Source organism: Peromyscus maniculatus, chromosome 2 (genome assembly GCF_049852395.1).
Source record: "Peromyscus maniculatus bairdii isolate BWxNUB_F1_BW_parent chromosome 2, HU_Pman_BW_mat_3.1, whole genome shotgun sequence".
Taxonomy (NCBI): domain Eukaryota; kingdom Metazoa; phylum Chordata; class Mammalia; order Rodentia; family Cricetidae; genus Peromyscus; species Peromyscus maniculatus.
The window spans coordinates 99,185,369-99,211,794 of NC_134853.1; the positions used below are offsets into that span (position 1 = coordinate 99,185,369).

At 36.5% G+C, this 26,426-nt stretch overlaps 1 protein-coding gene across 13 annotated transcripts in view; it reads right to left on the minus strand.

The window, feature by feature from the left end:
- The window catches only part of Ptprd (protein tyrosine phosphatase receptor type D), a 2,233,434-nt gene that overhangs the window by 1,949,352 nt on the left and 257,656 nt on the right, over positions 1 to 26,426 (minus strand). For all 13 annotated transcript variants that reach the window (XM_015999923.3, XM_076564405.1, XM_076564406.1 and 10 more), the window contains exon 2: positions 3,002 to 3,056. The gene's annotated coding sequence lies outside the window, so the exon portion shown is untranslated. The remainder of the gene's footprint in view (positions 1 to 3,001; positions 3,057 to 26,426) is intronic.

Sequence of the window (26,426 nt, forward strand, 5' to 3'; positions counted from 1 at the left end):
GTCCCTACATCAGAGTGATGCTTTCTTAAAAGAGCAGAGCTGTTAATAGACATTGACTTAGCAAGAACATCTCTGATGGCAAGGGCATTTCTTTAGAGAAAGTGTGTGAGCTTATGGAGCCAGAAAAAATATAAGATCTGATACATAATGCACAACTTTAATATATATACTGTTATAGATTTTATATAACTATATCTAATATTTATATGTATATATATTTGTAAGTGTTCATAGGGTGAGCTGAGGAGACATATATGACTTGGTAAAAAGTAAGAGGGCCAGGTCTGGTTTTCAAGGCTGCAATCCTGATACTCAGGTAAAAAGATGATGAGGAAATATCAAGGCCAGCCTTGTCTATGGGGCAAGTATGAGACCTATTTGGACTACGTTAGAACTTATTTCAAAAAACAAAATTAATAAAATAAAAATGATAAGATGTTAAGGCTAATAATATTCATAGATATAGATTCAACTGACCCATAAAGGGAGGAGGGGCTTGTTCAGAATTTTATTCTCATTCCTTTTAAGATAACAATAAAGTAGCATCGGGATACTGGGACCATTAATAAATTTAAGTTCCAGAGGAAGTAGTAAATATTGAAGGCATTACTGAGGAATTTAAAGGAGACCTTCCTTTGGAGAACAAGTTGTCTTGTACTGAGCATCTAGGTTAGGGGCTGTCATGGTTAGGGTTACTATTGCCGAGATGAAAAACATGACCAAAGCAACTTGGGGAGGAAAGATTTTATTCAGCTTGGCTTCCACATCACCATTTATCATCAAAGGACATAAGAACACGGAAACAAGGCAGGCAGGAACTTGGAGGCAGGAGCTGATGCAGAAGTCATAGATAAGTGTTTCTGATTGGCTTGCTTCCACGGCTTGCTCAGCTTGCTTTCTTAAAGAACCCAAGACCACCAGCCAAGGGATGGCACTATCCACAGAGTCTAGGCCCTCCACCATCAATCCCTAATTAAGAAAATTCCCTACAGACTTACAGCCTGATCTTATGAAGGCATTTTCATAATTGAGGCTCCCTCCTTTCCAATGAAACTAGCTTGTGTCAAATTGACATAAATCAAGCAAGTACAGGGATTAACCTATAAGATCTTCCCTGCATGTTACAACTAAGTAGTTGATATTTTTTGGAGCCTAAACTTGATATAAAGATGCTTTTGTGGATGTTGTTTCTTTGTTAACCCAGCAAAGCACTTTAGATTAACAAATTCATACTATTTTAGTTCTGTCCTGGGCCATAAATTAAGCAAGCACTCCTTACTGTTCTCTCTTCCTGGAGCATTTATTTCAGTAATACAGAGACACCCCCCAAACATAAGGGGATCCACGTTACTAAAAACTTTTAGAAGAGATAATATTCCAGAAATAAAATATAGTTTTCATCTCATCAGACATATTTTCAATGTAGAATGGTAAGACAGAGAGATGTCATTTATTAATTCAACAGATATTTTTGAAGTAAAAAGCAATTGAAAGAAAGTTGATACTTGATCTCTTTAAAGTTACTATAGAAATCTGAGCAAGGCTGGTAAGAATGTCCAGTGATTAAGAACACTTACTGCTATTCCAGAGGATGTGAATTTGTTCACAATTCCAGCACCAGGAGTTCTGACACACCCTCTTTGACTTCCATGGGCACTCCCACATACATATGGCCAACTTTCTCTCAAACACACTCATATGCATGAAAAATAATGTATCTTAAAAACAGAAAATAAATCTGAGCAATTGTAAATAACTGGGAGAGGGATGTACCTGTTATGCTTAACAAACCAATGCAAAATGTTTTACTTTAAGTCCTCAAACTGTTTAATCATAAGCATCCATGCTCACAATTAAGTATACACAGTACTTTTTCCAAGACAACTTTTATTATTCCAATAAAGACATAAAAATAAATGGCAAAAACAATACATCATCAATACTTTCAATGGCTTAAAAGACTTTCTCAATAACTTCAGCTCAACTATTTGAATATTTGATAAAACATCCCACTCTTCCTTATCACATCTGTCACTTAGTCTACTCTCTATTACCAAAATATCTCAGTTTGTTCCCCCATGCTTCTATCTTTGTCTCTCTATCAAAAGAAATTGATTTTATCTAACTACACATATCTATCTCTCATGTAGCTCGACATGTCAATTGCTTCTTTAAACCAATTCTTTCATGATATGTCAGGTCAATTAAAGGCTCTCTTTTCTGAATGTTCCTTCCACTTAACTTGGCAAGCTGTCAGTCTCTGCATGTGATAGAGTTATGTACATGTTTTCCCAACATTTCTTGTCTCATTTATAGATATCATTATATATACTATTTGTATGGTAACAAGCTTTCATGGATTTGATATTTGAGGGCAAAGCAAGAGCACAGACGTCTTAGAGCATGTAGATTGTCAACTCAAGTTGATCTTGAATTCATTACTTCAGTATCTTGACATACGTGCTACAGAAGACAGTCATAATCTAATATGCTACACAATTTCTATGATTGCCAATTTGATCACTGCTTCATAAGTACAAATTCATACAACACCAAACACTGGCATCTTTGAAGGCTTAGAGATGAAGAGCCATAGTATAGTTCTGACATTAAATATCTCTACAAACTACCAACCATCTTATAGCTTTGGTTATCTGCACTGTAGACATGAACCACCTCTCGTACAATGCTTTATGAGGATTAAATAAGGATAATCCCCAAAGGCCCTAGGACATAGAAAGTTCTCAATGGGATGTTAATGTCTTCTTTTGATATACTATCTCATCAGCTATACCATCCCTTCTAAAAAGAATCATCTGAAACTCATTTGGAGTTATCAAGAAACAATATAATATGTACAAAATTAATGCTGCTGTATCAATGTGGTAGAGAACAGGGAATGAGATTTTAAACCATCTTATCTGAAATGAGAAACTATCATTTTACAAAGAGAATAACTCGGAAAGAGGATGATTTAATTTGATCTGCAGATATTACTTACTAGTTATGTGATTTTGAGATAGGTCCTTTACTTCTTTGATTCTTCATTTCTTCACCTGCAAAAATGAGAACATTATACTAGGTCTATATTATTTTGATATAATTAAATAAATTCATTTATTTATTCTGTGAATGAAAGTTTATTAAAATTCAAAACATGAAAGCATTATAAGTAGAACAGCTCTGAATTAGGCAAAAAAATCAATCTTCCATTCTCTCTCAAGCACTACCTCATACTTTAACAGATTTCATGCAGCCATGGTATCTAATCAGTTACTTAGCCTTACTCAGAATATGTGTGTGTGTGTGTGTGTGTGTGTGTGTGTGTGTGTGTGTTTGCATGTTCATGAAACACAAAATCGAGTCTGTATATTCTCTAAACAGAAAAGCCTTAGATGTTACAAGAGTTTTCTTATTAGGTATTCTGACTACATTTGCTTTTAAAAACTGTAAATTTATTAATGGAATTCTACCATTCTACCATCCCAATACACACAGAATAAAATATATTCTTAGTTTTAAAAGTTACAGCATGGAATAAATGAAAGTGATTAAAATTGATGTTTTATAGTTTAGCGATCATATCTGATACAATGCTCATGTGAACAAACTACGTAACAACAATTTCAACATAATAAAACATTTCCAGATTACTGTCACATCTTGGAATGTTTAGTGTAAAAAATCTAATACAAGATGTTAAGAATCTGATTTGGAGTCAGATATATGACTTTTTACAATTTAATAGAGTCCTGGAAAATTCACATCTGTAAGCAGCTGGTTACTTGTAAAAGGCAGATAATTATATTTATCCTCATGCTTTTGTTTCTACTTTGCAATCATTAAATAATATTTGTTATAGGAAAACACTAGTTCATACTGAGTACATAAATAATATTATTTCCCAAATCCTGAGTCAAATTCTCTACCCAGTGACCTGGCACAGAGTGCTAACCACTCAGCTTTTTAATGGCTTCTTGCACAGTGGTCTTTAAGTTTCTAACCTTTTGAAGCTGTTAAAACAAAGTCAAATAATGATACTGCTGTGACATAAGTGTATGCTAGAATCAATAGATTGTGCTTCTTGGAATAAATTGCAATTAAAGTGGGTTGTGCTTGATTGCTTGACAGTAGGCAGTCTCTCTGGCACAAACAAACTGATGTCCAAGTCTATTTCATAAACTAATTAGTATGAACTTCACATGCATTTCATCTAGGAACCATCCATTAATATTGATTCCTGTCAACATCATGACTGTGACATTGAATTTGTCTTTTTTCATTTACAGGTACTATTGTTTGTTTTCACCCATTTATAATAACCATTTTAGTTTTGTGAGATAATAAGACATTTATGAATTTCTAAGAATCTTCCTAACAATTATAAAATTTTAGAATTTCCACCAGACTATCAGCCTTTCTATACATTTATTACAAAATGATTCATTAACAAAGAAATAGAAAAGGAAAACCACAAGGTAGTGAAATGTTCTTATTGCTGAATATTTCCAGAAATAGAAAATACATAGCAGTAATTAATATCCAGGCTAGAACACATGACAAAACAGAGCTTCATTAAAAATTTGAATAATCTTAAGACAAAATCAAAATTATTATTTGAAAGTGGAAATGCACTATTCTAATGTATAATGCTTTGTTTTATTAATTTTAGCAATCTCTGTTCAGTGTGGTTGGTATTCTATAGCAATAAATTCCAGCATAATTTTATTGAATATTAGAAATTTATATGCTAAAACAAAAAAAAATTTTTGACTATAAACTCAAAGCTACTTAACATGTGTTTTTCTCTAACATATATTCATTTACTGCCATGTCGTCTGCTTGAGATATAATAAATGTTTGTTTGATGATCAGGAGAAGTGGTGTATTTCCTCTCTGGGGTGACTAGTTCATAGTGTTATCATATAGTTTATGAATAATTAGAAAATGATCTCCAAACACCAACTAATAAAAATAATACTGAAATAATAATTATTACAATTGATTGATATGTATCATATTGACTTATTAAAATGTATTTTATCTCATGTGCGTACAATAATCACAATAATATTTCCATAAATGGTGAAGACACTCTCTGGTTATTTTACTGTATGTGAGTGATAACTTATAAATATCTATGTATTTGTAAAGTAATAAGTATATTAAAAGAATAATTCTAGCACAGGGACAATTATTGCAGGAAATAAACCTTATTTGATGGTAAATACACCTAGCTTCACATCTTTTACAAATGACGTGTTTATTTTTCAAAACAAACAAAAATCCTTCAAACTGGCCTTCTCCACTGTCTCATATTTATGTTAGGCACACATTTTAAATACCTGTAAATTTCCCATTTATTATTCCCATTTATGTACTTTACCAGATAATATAATTTATATTTTCTGATCCTTATGTCTTGCTGGCCTTGTTGCATTTGGACTAACTTCCATCCCCAATACCCAGCAGGACATATGTCCTTCTATCCTAAACAGCATTATAATAACATGCATTCCCTTTTCTGCTCATTCTAATCATCCTCTGTGATGATTCATTATCTTCATGACTGCCATTATAACTGATACAAAAGGGAATGTAATCTAATTTCTAAGAGTCATCATGAAGAGATTTTATGTAAGACAAAATGATGGTATGTTATACCATCCAAAGTAATTTCTGAATAAATTTATAGTAAGGCAAAAAACAGACAAAATTGTAATAAGACCCATATGTTAATAAATTTGAGCAACATGTAAAATTGAGATAGTCACAGAAGTATCTATGAGTTCTCTTATACTTGAGCTATTCAGGGTTTTCCACTGGGCCCTGTAGTGGGTAGCTGGTCCAGCTTTGACCTGCAAGTGCCACCCCCATGGAGGCTTCTGGTAACTGTCATGCCTATGAGGCAGGGCCGAGACTGGAGCCCTTAAGACCTGAAGTCCGGATGTGCTGGCTCTCTTGGTTTCTGGATCCTGAATGCTGGAGGCAGACTGAGCAGAGTTCTCCAGAGAACACTGCGGTCTGCACTTCACCTCTCTCGAATCCTGTAACCTATCCCTTTATTCGTAAGTTACCCCACAAAATAAACCTCCCTTTTAACTACATGGAGTTGCCTTAACACTTCCACCAATAGGGCCCTTTTGTCCAGTGGCTTAACTAGATGTAACAGAAGGTTACCCGTGGTGGCAAAAGATGTCTAGTTGGAGTGCTCTCTCCCCTGCTATTAGGAGACTCCATTTGAATTTTTTTATATACATATATATTTCAGGAAGCATCTACAGTAGTTGGTTTCCTTATGGTTTTCCAGTTGTCTTTAGTGAATTGTCCATCCCCATATTCTCACCCTAAGCCTTTTCTTCCATTGCTCTTCCCATTTAATCCCCTCATTGTCTCTCTATAACAATATATTCTATTTTCCCCACTTGAAAAATTCTCCCCTGCACTCCCTTACTTGATACCAAACCTCTGCGGTTATATGGATCTTAGCATACATGCTGAGGACTTAAAAACTAACATCCACATATAAGGGAAAGCATACAATATTTGTCTTTTGGATCTGGGTTATCTCACTAGGGATGATATTTTTCTAGCTCCATACATTTGCCTATAAATTTCAAATTTCCTTTTCACAGCAGCAAAATACTCCATTGGGTAAATGAACTGTAGTTTAATTTTCACTTATCTGGTGGCTAGTGGAAATGAACATTTCATTTCTTGAGAACCGTTGGCCATTTCTCTAGTCCATCTATTGATTAAAGTTTTTTCTTGTTTATTTTTGAGGTTTTTTTTTTTCTTTACTTTCTAGATAAAATCATCTGTTAAATGTATAGGTAACAAATATTTTCTCGCAATCTCCAGGCTGCTTATGCATTCTGGTCACTGTTTTCCCCTGCTGTACAGGGGCATTTTAACTTCACAAGGTCCTGTTTACCAGTTATTAGCCTTTTTTCCTGAGGACATAGAGTCATATAAAAAAGTCATGAGTTTGCCTATGTCTTGAAGGCTTTCTCCAGATTTTCCTGTAAAGGTTTTAGAGTTCCACGTCTCACCTTAGGATATTTGATCCATTTGGAATCAACTACACGGTTCCAAAGTACAAGGTGAGAAATGGGAATGCTGCTTCTTCTTCTCCCTCAGTGTAGTCCACTTTTCTCAGTGCCCTTTGTTGAAAAGATTGTGTTTACTGAAATGAGGATTTTTGTTATCTTTTGTCAAAAATTACATGGTTATGGTTGTGTGGGGTTATATGTTTTAAAAAGTATTTTTATTTTCGTGGGGCTTTTTGTACAGCTTAAGAAAGTACTTTATAAAGATTTTCTAATCTTTGTAAACAGACTGTGACTATAGTTTCCAACTGGCAGACAGCAAGTGCTCAATGAATGCACATTATATAAATTTAAAGCCATCAAAATTCAAAATAGTTATAATTAATATACTAGATTTTCTGGTCATCTCAATTTGCACATAGGTATATATTTAGATAGTATAATTTTTTTCTTACAAATGTCAATAAAAAAGAAAGAACAAATTTAGTAAGTTATAAAATTTAAAACAGTATAACTAACTACTTTACTTAAAAGAAAAGATACTAATGTCAAAATGTAGAGATGCCATCACGAAAAAAGTTCTAGAGAGAATAGGCATGGAGGGGACAAATCTTAACATAACAAAGGCTATATGTGAGATACCCACAGCCAACATCATCATAAACAGAGAAAAGCTTGAAGCAATTCCTTTAAAATTAGAATGAGAATGAGACAGGGCTGTCCAGTATCCCCATTCTTCCTCAATACTTTACTTGACATACTAGCTAGAGTACTATAACGAGAAAAGGGAATCAAAAGGAAAGAATAAATCAAACTATACCTATTTGCAGGTAATATGACATTATACATAAAAGATGCCAAAAAATATCACTAGAAAACTAGAAATGATCAACAACTTCCACAGAGTGGCAGAATACAATATCAACTTACAAAAACATCAAAATATTTCTCTACACCAAATCCAAACATGCTCATAAAGGGATTATGAACATATCCCTATTCACAATAGCCTCAACAAATATCTGGGAATGAATCTACCCAAGGAAATGAAAGAGCTTAACAATAAAATGTTAAATTGCTTAAGAAATAGATTGAGGAAGACAATAAAAACAGAAAACACCACATGTTCATGAATTGGAAGAATCAATATTGTGAAAACAGCCATTTTTATCAAAATCCATTAGAAATTCAGTGCAATCCTTTACTCAATAGAAGCTGAAAATTTTTCCTAAGACACACATAGAAGCAGAAAGTCCATGGTTAGACAACACAATTCTGAACAAAATGAACAATGCTAGGGGTGGTGGGCTACCAAGCCAGTCTAAACAGAGCCACATCAATAAAATCAGTATGTTATTAGCACATAAACAGATAATGTACACCTATGAACCAAAATAGTAGAAGATGCAAATGGGAGCATACATCATTACAGTCACTTGATATTCGAAACAGATGCCAAAAACATACAGTGGAAAAGAGACAGTATCTTCAACAAATAAATATAGGAAATCAGATGTCCATATGCAGAAGAATGAAATAAGGTCCATATCTTATCACATTGTAGAAGAATTCACTTCAAATGGATCAAAGACCTAATATGAAACCTGAAACACTTGGAACTTCTAGAAGAAAACCTGGAGTAGAGGAAAACCTTCAGGATATAAATAGGTGTAGGAAGTAAATTTCTGAGTTGGACATAATCTACTCATGAATTAAGTGAGGCCAAATAATGACAAATGGGACTTCATAAAACTAAAAAACTTCTATTCAACTAAGAAAACAATCAATCAAACAAAAAGGAAACCCACAAAATGGGAGATAATCAGCTACACATTTGGCAGAATATTAATGTCCAGAAACTCAAATATCAAAGAATCAAGAAAACAAGTGACTCAATTAAAAAGTGAATTGTGATGTTAACAGATTTCAAAGGAAGAAATAAAACATAGCCATTAAATATCTCAAAAAATATTCATAATCCTTAGTAATTAAGAAAATGCAAATTGAAACAACTTAGAGATTTTATCATACGCCTAGTAGAATGGCTAAAATGAAGAAAACAACTGACAAATGCTGAGGAGGTATGGTCTTGTTGAAGGAAGCTCATCACTGGTGGCAGGTCTGAGATTAGAGTCTCACTTAACTTTCAAGGTTTTTTTTTTGTTTGTTTGTTTGTTATGTTTACTTTCTCTCTGCCATGTTTTTAATGTTTCAAAATATGATCATTCACCTTCCTACCCATGCTGTCATGTTTGTCATTTGTTTCAATATATCCATGCTATAATAGTATCTTACCCTCTAAAGTATAATCCCAAACAAACTAACCAAAAGAAAGAAGGAAGGAAAAAAGGAAGGAGTGAGGGAGTGAGGAAAGGAAGTTAGGAAGGAAGGAAGGGAGGGAGGGAGGGAGGGGGGAGGAAGGGAGGGAGGGAGGGAGGAAGGAAGGAAGGAAACAACTAACAAATGTTGGCAAGGATGCTAGAAAAAGGAACACTCATCCTCTCTTGGTGGAATTATAAACTGGCACATCCATACTACTCTTCGGCATATGTCCAAAGGACTCAATATTCTACTCCACAGATATTTTTTGCTCAGACATTTTCATTGCTGCTCTCTTCACAACAACTAGGAAATAGAAATAACCTAGATGTCTTTTAACAAATGAATTACTAATGAAAAGTGTGCTGTATATACATAATGGAATATTATTCAGTGATAAAGAAAAAATGAAATCATGAATTTTGCAGGCAAATGGATGGGACTAGAAAACTAAGAAACCGAGACTCAGAAAGACAAATGTCTTAAGTTTTCTCATCTATGGTTCCTAGGTACAGATCTTCAGATGTGAATAAATAATTTGGGGTACCTGAAAAACTGGGAAAGGGAAATGAGATTGTGCCAGGGAAAGCTCTAGAGAGGAGCACAGCAGTATGCAAGTAATATGAAGACAGGCATTGGAAAATGAGGAGTTGCTTTAAATGGGGCGTGAGGAGGAAGTCAATACATAAGGAGAGTAGGGGGAAAATCACCCTGAGGATGTTTGAAAAAGCTATAAAGGATAATTTTATTCTATATTCACCCAAATTATATACAATACATATAAGTGTATGTGTGTAGCTTAAATGAAGTTATAGAATTTGATTTGATAAGGTTCTCTCTAAGAGCCAAACACTATATAACAAAACCCCAGTAATAGGCTTGAGAAATTGCTTTTGATTTGTTAGTTTTGCAAGTCTAAGAGAGACCTAAAACAATATAGGGAACTACTATTGTCCCTGGATTCTTCCCATAAGTCAAAGTTAAGCCCTTACTGATGAAGATAACAAAAGATTCAGAGACAAAACTCATGAACTAAGCTGAAACTGACTGGAAATCCTCATCAAAGAAGACTAGCTTTTATAGTAACCTAACGTAGTGTGCAAACTACTGAGGAAGAAAATGAACCAATGCCCTTACCTAGTTGTGACAATTGTGAATCACAACAATAATCAGCATGGCAACTATTCCTAAAGATCCAACAGTGTTCTGTTTGTCTTGGAAGTAACCAACAACTGTCAAATTTGACTTAAGAACACAGGAACAGAAGGAAAATAATAATGCCTAGTCCTGGAAATACAGATAACTAAGCAGAGCTAGTAAAGTCACGGATCTTCGAGGAAAACTTATAACTGCCACTTCACTAAACTAGCATACTACTTAGCTGCATTACAAATGCTTATAATTTTAAGCATAACTATTATAACTTTCACAATATATCCCCAATTTTTTTTTCAATAGAGAAAGCCACAGCTAGTCAAAAGGCAGAGAACAAGTGAATGTGAGGAATCCACCATCAAGTACTACATTTACAACACAATCCCTACCTCTAAGACTCAAAAGACACTGAGGAAGAGGTGACAGAAGGAATGTGAGAGGCAGATAAGAAAACCTTCTATAAGATCATGTCTTCTAAATATATCAAGAAAGTCAGATCCATGAATCCTCAAGAATATGGCTGACTAAACAAGACTCGAACAATGTCAAAAATCAATTGGCATGTTAAAATGAAGGAGCCTGAAGGGGCCCCAACAATAGATGAAGAACTACAGGCAATTAATGGCTGCTGACACAGGGAGGGATGAGCCTCTAAATGATTATGCAATAACAAGTTGTTATCCCTAAAATATATATACACACAAGCCATGTTAAATGGATTTAGTAGGTTATACTTCTATTATGCATAATTAAATAAATGTATATAATTAAAATTAAAAAATATAAAAAGCCATGAAATTGAGAAAGAGTGTGTGTGGAAGGTAATCAGAGGGTTTGGTGGGAGGAGAAAGAGGTAAGAATTGAGGAAACTAAATTTTAATTAAACATACACAGTTAATACTGTTCAGAATAATAACTTTTGCTCTCTGAAAGGGAAATAAATGTCTTACTGACTTTGATGTGTCCTAGACTGAGTATATATATTATCTGGTTAATGGTAAAAGTCATATTTAAAATTCATTAATGAATTAATTTATCAGTTTCCTGACCAGAATGCAAAAGAAATAAAACCAAGTGCACACAATACGACTATAAAATAAACATAGGATTACATATAAAAATTACACTACTATTAATTCATTTAATAAATTAATGGGAAATTATAACATGTGATTTTTATTAAAGGTTTTATTGTCAATTTTAATGTGTGTACAGTATATATAATATATACCTATATACAATAAAACATGTCTGAATAGGTTAATTTAAAAGCGTTGTAGGAGAGTCATTACTCTTCCACATTGTTAAGTGTCATAGCTAATGAGAGCATCCCCATGACTGTAAATAAGCTGGGAACTCAAGCCTGAGGAGCAATTTTCTTGTCATTGTGGTGCAGTCACTCAAGGAAATTAGTAGACTAGGTACAGGCTAGATCTAAAAGCAAAAGAGGCAGTTTTCCTGTAATTCTGCAGACTGGAGGGTCTCCCAAGGCAATTCAGCAACATATATGCATCTAACCAATAGTTTAAAGAGTTACCATGAGGAGTTAGTCTTTAGAAGCTACACGACTCTACTGTCATTAATATAAACACTAGAGGACATATTCTTGAACATAGAGGAAAGAAAAATGCTTCTTTTTGTCCTATGAAAATCCTTCACACTGCATAACCCTCTATCTGCTTTTCATCTCATTAGGTACAGGGAATTCTCATTTTGCATATTTATCTGTGTCATTTTATTGTTTGCTTTCTGTTATTTATATTTTCTGCATATCCCTTATTTTTCTATGAATGTATGTGCACATACACAAACCTATGGAGTATATACTATCCATATGTGAGGGCTAATGTGTCTCCTGAGGGCAGAGGTTGGTTTGGTGATCTTCTTTAATCATTCTCCACTCTCATTTCTGAGACAGAATCTCTTTTATTTATTTATTTATTTATTTATTTATTTATTTATTTATTTTATTTTATTTTACAATACCATTCAGTTCTACATAATAGCCACAGATTCCCTTGTTCTCTCCCTTCCTGCCCCCCTCCCCTTCCCCCCAGACCACTCCCTATTCCCACCTCCTCCAGGGCAAAGCCTCCCTCGAGGACTGAGATCGACCTGGTAGACTCAGTCCAGGCAGGCCCAGTCCCCTCCTCCCAGATTGAGCCAAGCGTCCCTGCATAAGTCCCAGGTTTCAAACAGCTAACTCATGCAACGAGCCCAGGACCTGGTACCACTGCCTAGATGCCTCCCAAACAGATCAAGCCAATCGACTGTCTCACCTATTCAGAGGGCCTGATCCAGTTGGGGGGCCCTCAACCTTTGGTTCATAGTTCATGTGTTTCCATTCGTTTGGCTATTTGTCCCTGTGCTTTATCCAAACTTGGTTTCAACAATTCTCGCTCATATAAACACTCCTCTTTCTCACTAATTAGACTCCCAGTGCTCCACCTGGACCTAGCCATGGATGTCTGCATCCAGATTCCTCAGTCCTTGGATGGGGTTTCTGGTCCAACTATTAGGGTGTTTGGCCATCCCATCACCAGAGTAGGTCAGTCCCAGCTGTCTCTCGACCATTGCCAGCAGTCTTTTGTGGGGGTATCTTTGTGGATTTCTGTGGGCCTCTTTAGCACTTTGTTTCTTCCTTTTCTCATGTGGTCTTCATTTACCATGGTCTCTTATTCCTTGTTCTCCCTCTCTTTTCTTGATCCAGCTAGGATCTCCCGCTCTCTTTCCCCCCACCCTCACCCTTCATTGCTCCCACTCATGTTCAGGCTGTTCATGTAGATCTCATCCATTTCTCCATGTCTTTCTTGGGGTCCTGTTTTCCAGGTAGCCTCACTGGTGATGTGAGTAGCAGTCTAGTCATTCTTGTTCCACATCTAGCATCTTCCTATGAGTGAGTACATACCATATTTGTCTTTCTGAGTCTGGGTTACCTTACTGAGGATGATTTTTTCTAGATCCATCCATTTGCTTGCAAACCTCATGATATCATTGTTTTTCTCTGCTGAGTAGTATTCCATTGTGTATATGTGCCACAATTTATTTATCCATTTTTCAGTTGAAGGACATCTAGGTTGTTTCCAGGTTTTGGCTATTACAAACAATGCTGATATGAACATAGCTGAGCAAGTGCTCTTGTGGTATGATTGAGCATTTCTTGGGTATATGCCCAAGACAAGAGCGGTATAGCTGGATCTGGGGGGAGATTGATTCCCAATTTTCTAAGAAAGCACCATATTGATTTCCAAAGTGGTTGTACAAACTTGCATTCCCACCAGCAGTGGAGGAGAGTTCCCCTAGTTCCACATCCTCTCCAGCATAAAGTGTCTTCAGTGTTTTTTATCTTAGCCATTCTGACAGGAGTAAGGTGGTATCTCAGAGTTGTTTTGATTTGCATTTCCCTGATGATTAGGGATGTTGAGCAATTCCTTAAATGTCTTTCAGCCATTTGAGTTTCCTCTGTTGAGAATTCTCTGTTTAGTTCTAAAGCCCATTTCTCATTTGGACTGTTGGTCATTTTGATGTCTAATTTCTTGAGTTCCTTATATATTCTGGATATCAGTCCTCTGTCACATGTGGGGTTGGTGAAGATCTTTTCCCATTCTGTATGCTGTCTCTTTGCCTTGTTGACCATGTCCTTTGCTCTACAAAAGCTTCTCAGTTTCAAGAGGTCCCATTGATTGATTGTTTCTCTCAGTGTCTGTGCTACTGGTGTTATATTTAGGAAGTGGTCTCCTATGCCAATGCGTTCAAGACTACTTCCTACTTTCTCTTCTAGTACGTTCAGAGTAGCTGGATTTATGTTGAGGTCCTTGATTCACTTGGACTTAAGTTTTGTGCACGGTGACAGATATGGATCTATTTGTAGCCTTCTACACATTGATATCCAGTTACGCCAGCACCATTTGTTGAAGATGTTTTCTTTTTTCCATCGTACCCTTTTGGCTTCTTTGTCAAAAATTATATGTTCATAGGTGTGTGGGTTAATGTCAGGGTCTTCAATTCAATTCCATTGGTCCACATGTTGGTTTTTATGCCAATACCAAGCTGTTTTTATTACTGTAGCTCTATAGTAGAGCTTGAAGTCAGGGATTGTGATGCCTCCAGAGGTTGTTTTATTGTACAGAATTCTTTTGGCTATCCTGGGTTTTTTGTTTTTCCATATAAAGTTGAGTATTATTCTTTCCAGGTCTGTGAAGAATTGTGTTGGTATTTTGATGAGGATTGCATTGAATCTGTAGATTGCTTTTGGTAAAATTGCCATTTTTACTATGTTCGTCCTGAGACAGAATCTCTTACTGAACTTGGAGCTCATGGATTTTGCTAGATGGGCTGGCCAACTAGTCTGAGAAATCCTCCAGTCTCTGTCTATGGAATACTGCAATCCCAGGAGCACACCACTGAACTTGGATATTTACATGGTGCTTGGGATCAACACTCAAGACTTCATGGTTAGAAATGAAGCACTCTATTGTATAATTTTGGCTTCTTTGTCGAAAATCATATGTTTATAGGTGTGCGGATTAATGTCAGTGTCTTCAGGTTGATTCCATTGGTCCACATGTTGGTTTTTATGCCAGTACCAAGCTGTTTTTATTACTGTAGCTCTATAGTAGAGCTTGAAGTCAGGGATCGTGATGCCTGCAGAGGTTGTTTTATTGTACAGGATTCTTTTGACTATCCTGGGTTTTTTTGTTTTTCCATATGAAGTTGAGTATTGTTCTTTCCAGATCTGTGAAGAACTGTGTTGGGATTTTGATGGGGATTGCTTTTGGTAAGATTGAATTTTTACTATGTTAATCCTACCTATCCATGAGCATGGGAGATCTTTCCATTTTCTGGTATCTTCTTCAATTTCTTTCTTCAGGGACTTAAATTCCTGTCATACAAGTCTTTTATTTGTTTAGTTAGAGTTACCTCAAGGTATTTTATAACATTGTGGCTATTGTAAAGGGTAATGTACCTCTGATTCCTTTCTCAGCCTGTATATAGGAGGGCTACTGATTTTTTTGAGTTAATATATCCTGCTACATTGCTGTAGGGGTTTATAAGCTGTCTGAGTTCCTTGGTCAAATTTTTAGGGTCACTTATGTTTATTATCATGTCATCTGCAAAACACCATCCTATTTTCACTCCTTTTTAGTACGTTACTGTAAAGTCAGCTTTGCTTCTGTGAGTGCATTTTCCTTTTCTTCAAGGCATACTGCTCTTAAATACTCACAATAAGTATAGTTCTCACTCTTTATCAAATAAACTTCTAATTTCATTACATGGAGACCTTTACATAAAACCATAATCAATTAAATAAGAGAACAAGAGACCATGTGGTTCCCAACTGATACATCCACAATATAATTCTTGCACAGAAGGCTCAGGAATCAGTGCTGAAGATGGGACAGAAAGATTGTAAGAGCCAGAGGAACAGGAAGTTTGCTGTAAGGCTATGTTTCTTGAAATGTCAGAGAGGCTAAACCCATGAAATCTCATCGACATGGCTGCCTAAACAAGATCTCAACAACAATGACACCAACTGACATCCTAACTTACCACAGGGACAGTTCATGAGGCCTCAACCCTAGAAAGAGAACTAGAGGCAAATGGTGAATGTTGAGAACAGAAAAAAAAAAATTGTTTTTTTCCAGAAAAGAATCTCCCAATTGTTTTTTCAATACCAATTGGTCAGCACTGATATCATACACATAAAGTAACTATACAGACTGAGCATGTTGTATTTGTGAGTATATATACATGTGTGTATGTAAAAACAATTAAGGAAATAGAGGCCATCAGTCTGAGAAGGGTGGATGGAGGGTGGTATAGGTGAGGGGCTAGGGGGAAAATGGAATAAGTCATGTAATTGTATTATAATTTGAAGAATAAAATAAAATATAAATCCTTAAATTCCAACTTGAAATATAGTATTTCCATTCTCCTATATTAATGATCCACTCTCTTAATATGAAATGCTCTCAGTTTTATTTTTAAGAGCACCATTTTATTTTTAGCCTGAAATAATGCCTGGAAGTACAAGATAGAACAGTAAGGTCTTAGAGCAGAGAAAGTAAACATAAGCAAATGCTAAAGCTCTGCCCACTATATTACACACACTGCTTATGGAAATTCTTCTACTACAAAGTGGGTGACATTCTCTGAGCCCTTCATACACTCTTGCTCAAATAGATTATGCAAAATTAAAATCGTCTACTTCGTGTTAAATGTCTAACTCTTAGCATGTTTCCACATAGCTTGTGGTACATAACTTTTCACTTTAAAAAATATTTTCACTTTATACAAAGTATAAAAAATAAATTGTTGGAATCTGACTGAATGCACATTAAATACACATGTGTGTGCATGTATGCATGTGCACGCGCGCGCGCACACACACATACACATTCACACATTTTACAGTACAACTTCAATTCTTCAAAATACACTTTTCAGGCCAAAGAGATAGCTTAGCAGGTTAAAGTGCCTGTTTTGCAAGCCTGAGAGCCTGGGTTCAAACCCTAGAATCCACATAAAATTTAAAAAGGAGAATGGTCTCCTGATAGCCATCCTCTGTCTTCTTAGGTATGCAGAAACATGTGTCTACATACATACTCATACATTTCCACACACATGCACACAAATACTCAAATAATAGTAAAACTTTTTTTTAAAAAAAATAAAGATTTATAGCTAATGTTATCATCTATGTTACCATCATTTTTTTTAAATAGTTACTATAATGTATCAAACACAAACACACAATGATATCACAAAACTATTACATACTGTGGATTTTCCCCATTCCTTTCAGTATTTTCAGTGCTACTTGAATAGGTTATTAATTTCAAAATTAATTTGTGACTACTAAAATACACAGAAATTGAAATTGATCATTTTCAGTTTGTAGTATATGTTGAGTTAATTTCAAAATAAACATTTAGAGACTATAGTGACAAAATAATATTCATTCATGGTGTGCAGAATAATTGCTCTCCATAGAAGTTCACATCCTAATTTCCAAAGTTGGTAGATAGGACAGAATGCCTTATGTTATGTGGCAAAAGGAAATTAAGGTTGCAGAAGTTAATATTGTTAACCAGCTGGTCTTGAGTGGCTGGCAATTATTCTCAATTACCCAATTAGTGGCAGATTTATTTGGCTCCTTACAAATGGTAAAGAGAAGAGAAAAAGAAAACTTCTGAGTGATGTGACTATAAAAGACCTACAGGTCATGGGTAGAAGAATTTAAGATGGAGAATAGTTGGTAGCTGTAGGTGGAAGATACCCACAGGACCATTGGGCACCTAGTGGCCACTTTAAGGCACTGGACCAGAGGGCACCATTATGATGAGCAAATACATGATGGAGAACAGAGAAGCAGACCATTTTATGTGTTGTGGAGACAGGAGTTAGTGAAGTAGCAAAAGTGGTGAGGAACAGGCTGATCTGTGTTACTTGTACTTCCACCGGGAGTCATGGAGAAGTCTGGTTCTGGACTACTGACTAGAGGCAAGTCTGGGTCTGTGGCCCTACCACAGCCAGGGTCAATGTTGATGGCTGGGGCCCATGTTGCTACCCAAAGCCACATGGATGCCCTGGGTCTGGGTTGCCAGCTGAGGCCATGATGTGTTTGTCCTAGAGCCATGTTGCTGTCAGGGCCATACTGTTCTAAGTGGCCTGAGCTGTGACACAGGACCATAATGATGTCTAAGCCTGAGTTGTTGCCAAGAGCCATGTTTGGGTCTGCGGTCGTGCTTCTGTTGGGGTCTGTGTTGAATGAAGTCTGTGGCCCATGTTACAACTTGGGGCCATATGAACCATGCCTGTTGAAACCTAAGGGCCTGCTGAGCTAACATTACCCTTCATTGGCCCTGGGAGATATGGTCCTGCCCCTGATGGCAGCTGCACTAGAATGTTGGCCCTGGCCCTCACAAGACAGCTCGTCCTGCCATACATGGGAGAGCTTACACACACACACACACACACACACACACACACACACACACACACACACACACATTCAGGAGAGCAAGTCTTACTCTTCACCACAGGCACAGGAGAGTTGGCTCTGTCCCTCACCTGAGAACTGCAGTACCAGCGAAGGTCCCCTAATGGCCAACTCAGCTACCATCCATGCCCACAATCAGTGCTTTGAGTTGTTCCACCCCAACATATACTTTGTCTATGACCTGCTGGAGCATGTGAAGGGAGCATGTATAGTCCTGTGGAAACCATAACTGCAGGATCTCCATGAGTGGGGGCAATAGCAGGATATCTAATAGAAATTGAGGCGAGAGTCCAGTATTAAGGGTATATCAGGAGCCAGAGTCCTTGAACCAGACCAACAATCCATTAAAATGAAAATTTGTAAGTAAAGTTGTTTGGGCAAAGGGGTATACTTTGTGGCACACTACAGCTTCCAGTACCACTAAGACAAATGAAGAGGTGATAGAGAGACTAGAAAGACAGCAGAGCAATTTTTTGTTTTATTTTTTAATTAATGATTTTATTTTTACTTTATTTTCTTTTTGGAGGGCACTGGAAGGGTAAAGGGAAGATATGGAGGTGCTGGAATATGAGTGGGATCAGGGTGCGTGATATGAAATTCCCCGAAATCAGTAAAATACACTAAGTTTAAAACAAGCAAACAAACAAACAAAGAGATGGAGATGGAGTCATGAGCAGAAGACAGAAGGCAGCTTCTAAAAACTAGAAAATGAAGGGAAAGGAATTTCTCCAAACCCACAGAAATGGATGAAGACCTGCTATAAGCAATTGTGGACATGTGTTTCAGACATGGGCTTTCACTTCTTGAGGGTATGTAGGCATGAGTTTTCCAGGTCAAATGATAACCCAATAATTAATTAACATTTAGAGAAAATGTCAGGCTCTTTTCCAATATGGGGGAATCATTCATTTTTCCATTAGTGATACATGAGAATGCTAGTTTACCTATATCTTCATGGATAATTGTTAGAGTCTACAGTTTTTATGGGCTTGATACTCAATTCTCTAATAGATAACTATGTGAACTTCATTTTGCACTTATTCCCCATTTTTATATCTTCATTGGATAAATGGTCATCCAAATTCTTTACTCATTTTAGCACGTTTTGATATGGTTAGTAAAGAAGAGATAGCTATTACTTAGAGGGTACTTGTAAGTTGGCTGTATCACCGAGAACAGACATAGACATCTTTATTATGATAAAGACGAGGGAAGGAAAGGAAAATAGAGTGTGGTTTCGATTAGAGTAAATCAAATCTGCTACAATGCAACTCAGCATTCAGATTCATTTTAAAAAAAAATAATGAAAAGAGAGGTGTTAGAGGTACCTGCTAATGCTGGTGGACAAATCAAATTAGCTCATGGAACAGATTAAATTCTGAATATAAAAAGCTAAGGGGCAGTGGGAATGAGACAAGATGTTACCATTTAGATATCATGTTCATGTATAGAATATACTTGCTGTTCCCCAAACTCCACAAGACCATACAGGGAAAAATGTGACATAGAAGATTTATCAGTATTTATAAATCATTGTTAAAATATAAATGACAGTAAAGAAGTTTCAAAAATATATAAGAAATCATATTATTTTATGTTTAACTAAAATTGCCATATATATGTATATATACATATATATGGCAATATATATATACATATATGGCTATATATATGTGTATATATATATATACATATGTGTGTGATTATTATTTTATTTTTAAATGGATTTATACCAGTTGGGATGGGAATGTTCCCCAAAGGGTCATACACTATCTAACACAAATCACAATACCAGGCATGAGAAACCACTTTTCATTGTTGATCAAGTGAGTCCAAGCAACTCCCACAACAACACAGGCTATTGCCATTGCCCTGATTGCCTCTCAGGATTTGAAGGTAGTTACCTATTGTTGAAGACACCACACACTTGTACAGGCTTTGAAGGAACTGAGCAATCTGGAATTGACTTGGGCATGTCTCCTTATATTATTCGAAGGTGCTAAGAAATCTGCCAAAAAAGACTGTAAGGCTTGTCAACCACAGCAATGACTGAACAGGCAAGACAACCACAGTAGTGCAACAGTGTCACTTTATCTTACCAGTTAGCAGCAGCTACCGCATTACACTTAAGGTCTGTTAGTCTGGAGGGAACCCATGTCTGGTACTGTAAACCTAGCTACATACTTGTAACTAGAAAGATCATAGACTATAAAGTGAATCTATCACTGTCAGTTTCCTAAACCAATGTAATATTTGTTTTCTAAGTATCTATACATATACCCACAGATAAGTGAAGCTCTCACCCTTTATCAAACATGTTTTTCCCTGGCACATGAAGATTATTATAGAATTTCACAACATGGCAACATGAAACCAATAAATGGCTATGGGGTGACTCTAATCCTAACATGACCCTTACAGCTAAGGCCAAAGGAAAATCATGAAAGAAGGGGTAGAACATTCTAAGAGCCAAAGGTGTAGGATATAACAGGGGAAATGCAACAAGGAACTTTCAATATTTTTGCCTAAAAAGACCAGAAAGAATGACAACAACAGTTGACATGCCAACATGAACAATGGAAATTCCACATAGTTTCACCTCTAGAGGATGATCTATAGGAGCTCAATGGATGCTGAGAAGGAAAATCAGTTTCCTTCAAGGTCAAGCACTCACATTGGTTGTCCAATAACCCTGGACACATGTACATATAAGCATAGCCAAATAGACTCAGTAGGCTATATATAAATATGTGTGCACATACACACATTTACATATACATAGAAATATAATAATTAAAGAAGAGATGGTGAATTTGGGAGGGAGACACAGTAGAAGTTCAAGGAGAAGACAGAAGGGTGGAAGTGAAGCAGATGTGATTTTCATGTATCTGATATCTGAAAAATTAAAGCTATTAAATAAAAGTATGAAGTCAGGTTGAGTACATACATTTATCCTAAGAGCCTTTGTCCTGAAAATTTCAAGGACTGCTGTGACTGCAGTAGACACATGCCTTACTATTTAAAAGGCAGCTGCATGGAGGCTCTGAGATAAGCAATTATACAACAGATTGTTTTATTATCATGAAAATTCAATATATTTCTACAAAAACAAAAATACTATTAAAATGCAGAGTAACTAAAAAGAAGCACTCAGAACCAACTGAAACATTGTCTTCAATATAGACATTCTGAATTCTGTTAAGTAGAATACTACGTAATCTTACATTGTATTATTTCATATGACATAACTACAGGTAGCTATTTCAATTTTCTATGTCTCAATTTGCTTATAAATAATCATGCAACTAAATTTGTGATTATGCTGAACAGAGGTGGTAAAAATTAAGCAGTTTGCCAAGGCTAAGATGCCGCCACTTGTCAGTACAGTCTGTAATGTTTCAAGTGTCTGAGAAAGGACAGTAAAAACTTCTGAGTGATAGCGCAGAGAAGGAATTAATAATGAATCATCTATGCACACATCCATACATTTGTTCATTAAAAACATTGTTATTGTATACTCCAGATGAGTTCACAAGATATTAGGTGTGGTGGGATATAATGATGAGCAGGCAAGGGGCAGCACTTGGCCTTGTCAATTTTATAGGCTGGTTGAAGAGTAATTAGGATTCTTTGGTTTCATAAGATGCTGAAAATGATATGAAAAAAGTACATAGTTCTAATAGGATAGTATAAAAGACATGAATATAATCTTGAGGGAAAGAGGAGGTGACAATTGAGTATGGATATATAGAGGGAGGCTAACTAAGCTGATGCCAAAGGGAGAAGTCACTACATATAAAAACATATTCATCATAGAGTTTTAAAATTTTTGATATATGAGACATTAAGCATTAAAGACAGTTGTGATAAATGTTTTACAGAAAAAAAGATGCATTATCAACTCCATTGTAAATTAGTTTGAATCATCTGTTATCTATGATTGTCTAAATTACTGTGGCCATCCATTTATGTGAATACTGAGTATTGAACACGATTAAAATCAATGAATCATGTCTTTCCCTGGCTCTATACAGCTCCTAACACACAGTCAACAATAACCAATCTGTTTCTTTCAGTGCCCAATTACACTTTGATGGAGATTAAGAGTCACACAGCAACTTTCTCTATAGAAATAGGAATGGATTTGTTCAAACAGAACCACTTATTCACCACTAAAAATAAAAAAAAAAAATGTGTTAGAGACATGAAGTGATTACAGGTTGCTGAATAGCAGAATTGCATTCAATCTGAGCTGGTACTCTTAGCCCTTAACTTTTTAAGCTAGGATCAAAAGCCATAATTTATCCAAAAAATAATAGCAGGTTAAGAGATGCTAGTATCTCCTAGATTTTCAATTCTAACATTTCAGTGATGCTAAGGATTCCTAAAATCTTGTTTCACATTTGTACAAGAAAAAAATCTAACCTGTTCTGTCTTTTTAATTTTTTTCTTAAATAATTTGAAGAAAGAAAATTTGAGGACCCAGGAAAATGCAAAGAAACATGGAAATTGTGATATGTTATTTTGTTACTGGGGGTGAGTGGGAAAGAAATGGAGACCTGAACAGCTGGGCCAGTAATGTAAGGACAGAGACTCCTACAAAGCTGAGTTTAGAACTACAGTAAGGGGAAGATGCTAATGTAGTGCACAGGTATTGATAGACCATTTCCAACTCATTAAGTGTCATTTTGAGAATAGAATATGGTGGTAAAATGACCGATTAAGGTGAGCTCTTATTTCATTTGTCCTTAGCCTCTGCTTAAGTTCCAATGAAAACCATTTTTACCTCATTAACCTTTGACAAGCAGTCCATTTTATCTCATTTCAGAAATTAATTGAGTTGTGCTTGCAGAATCTGTAAGAACAGACTATGTTAAAAATCAAAACACATGAAGCTACTTTACAGTTTTTCTATACATAGATTATTATGATTATACTAATATCCTCCTGACCTGTGAACACGTAATCATCCCTGGGTGAACCTGACTACTAAGGCCTTTACATTATTGGGCAGGTTCTTCCACTCAATACTTTGTTTGGACCTTTGCATTCCTATTGTCCTGAGATCCTCTCTACAACAGCATGTTTGACTAGGGCTGAATTAATGTGATTTATTGCTATTTGAGTAGAAAGTTTGCATCATCTTGCAGCTGTGAAAGCACTGCATATAAAACAGACACTTGTCTCATGATGAAAAATTAAAGTAATGAAATATGGATCACAAAAATAAGAACTAGATATGTGTGACTGTATCTATTTACAGTTTTAAATAGTTTTGTGTGTAGTTTTAAGAGTGTGTCTAATTTGAATATTTTTGCTCAAGCATTAAGAAACGTTGTGTATAAACCTCTCAGTCTTTTAATATGTGATCACTCAGTAATGAAATATCTCCTTCTATCATTCTAGACATTATATGTAACTCCCATATTATTCAAGAGTCTTGTACCAAGTACCGAATTAACAAAATTTCATGCAGGATTTTATCCAGGGAAATCTATATTAATACTCCCATCTCTGCTTCTGTTGCATAAGATCCTTAGTACTGAGTCTTAAATGCCACAGTATATTTAGGCAGCTTCTGTTTTATGAAAAGTCTGACATAAAAAATGACTGGTATTCAACAAGTTATAGCTGAGAATAGTCCTCCAAAATGATATATCTCACAGTGCATACATGCAATCCACAGTATATATGGTAATTTTCCTCTAACAAGACTTTTAAAATTATGAGATGACCCCATTTTCAAGCAATTTATCAGCTAGTTTGCATGAATGTGAAATACAAAGATCTCCTTTAAAATACTGGCCTCAAACATACTCTGTTACATTATGACATTACATTTGAAATTGCCTTTCCCTTTCTGTTAGATTTGGAATTGGAGCTGTGGTCATGCTGATGCTGGTGAGGGAGTCTTGGTACTTGAAAAAAATGGCACAATCTGTAGTAAGTGTTCATCAATGTCCCACAACATGAAGCAACCAAGGGCAAAACTTAATGTTTTTCCTTTCCTAGGCACTTGCTTCCCAGAGTTTGTTTACTCCACTTCCTAACAGCACATTTCAGTCATCAATATTAATTGATGCTTTGTTTGCATCATTCTAACGTGTGTGTACTTTTTAAAGCAAAGGATAATCAGACTACAACCCATAGCTCCTGAGAAGTTAGGAAATAAGGAGAACACTAAGAGGGACGTACAGATCACCTTGAGAAGGAGAGACAGAGGCGATCTCCATGCGTAAACTGTGGATGGGGGTGGCAACAGAGGGGAGGGGATGGGGGCTGAGAACATGAGGGAACAGGATAGTCGAGCTGGGGGAGGGATGGAGTGGGACAGCAATGAAAGAGATATCTTGATAGGAGACATCATGGGGTAAGGGAGAAACCCAGTGCTAGGGAAATTCCCAGGAATCCATAAGGATGACCCCAGATTAGACTGCTAGTGATAGTTGAGAGGGTGCCTGAACTGGACTGTGCTGGTAATCAGACTGGTGAACACCCTAACTGTCATAGAGCCTTCATCCAGTAACTGATGGAAGCAAATGCAGAGATCCACAACCAAGCACCAGGTCAAGCTCCCAGAGTATAGTTGAAGAGAGGGAAGAGGGGTTATATGAGGAAGGAGGGTCAAGATCATGATGAGGAAATCTACAGAGACAGCTGAACCAAGCTCATAGGAACTCACGAACTTTAGACCAACAGCTGTGGAACCTACACAGGACTGGACTAGACCTTGTGCATATGGAAGACAGGTGTGTAGCTGCTTCTGTTTGAGGGGCCCCTGGCAGTATGATCAAGACCTATCCTTGGTGCATGAGCTGGCTTTCTGGACCCCATTACCTATGGCTTAACATTTTGCTCACCCTTGAGGCAAGGGTGAGGGGCTGCGTCCTACCTCAACGGACTGTACCAGGCTTTGCTGTCTCTCCATGGGAGAACTTACACTTTTGGAGGAAGGGGTGAGGGGTGGAGCGGGGCAAGGTTGGGAATGGGGAGCAGGAGGAGGAATGAGAGGGGGATCTGTGGTTTTTTGTAAAATGAATAAAATCTTTTAAAAATAAATTTATAAAAGAAGAAATATGTTATCCCAGCCCTTGGGAGGCAAAGATGAGAGGATCTCTGTGAGTTCAAGGCCAGCCTAGTGTACAAATTGAGTTCCAGTAAAAAAAATGAAAATGAAACAAATAAAAATTCTACTCTCTCATGTCCTCTACACTCTAGCAGTCCTCTTTAATCTCATCAAGGTCTTCATGAAGCAGAAAGATTTGGACGGAAATGGGATATGAGTAAAACCTAGGGACATTCTAAAGTCATGAGAGTCACATGAATATTTTTAAAATTTTGTATTTAGCATTGTGTGTATACATATAATGTGCATAATGTGGGGCACACATGTGTGGAGGTCAAAGGACCACTTTGGGAGTTAGTTCTCACGTGAACTCTTTTTTTTTTTTTTTTTGTATAAATAGTTTTTATTATTAAGAACTTTTCTATTCATTTTACATACCAATGACAGATCCCCCCCCTCCTTCTTCTTGCTCCCCGCAGGCTTCCCCTGAACCCAGCCTCCCATTCTCACCTCCTCCAATTCAAGGTCTCCCATAGGGAGTCAGCAGAGCCTGGTACATTCAGTTGAGGCAGGTCCAAGCCCCTGCACCCTTCACCAAGGCTGCGCAAGGTGTCACACCCTAGGCACTGGGCTCAAAAATGCCTGCTCATGCACTAAGGATGGATCCCAATCCCCTTGTATCCCCCTCACAACCAATCTTGCATCTCCAGAGGGCCTAGTCCAGTTTGAACTCACCTGCCATCTTTACAAGTGATGGAAATTAGGTTGCCAAGCTAGGGTGGCAAGCTCTTTCATTAACTGTGCCATCTTACTGGCTGTGGATAGTCTTTGTGCC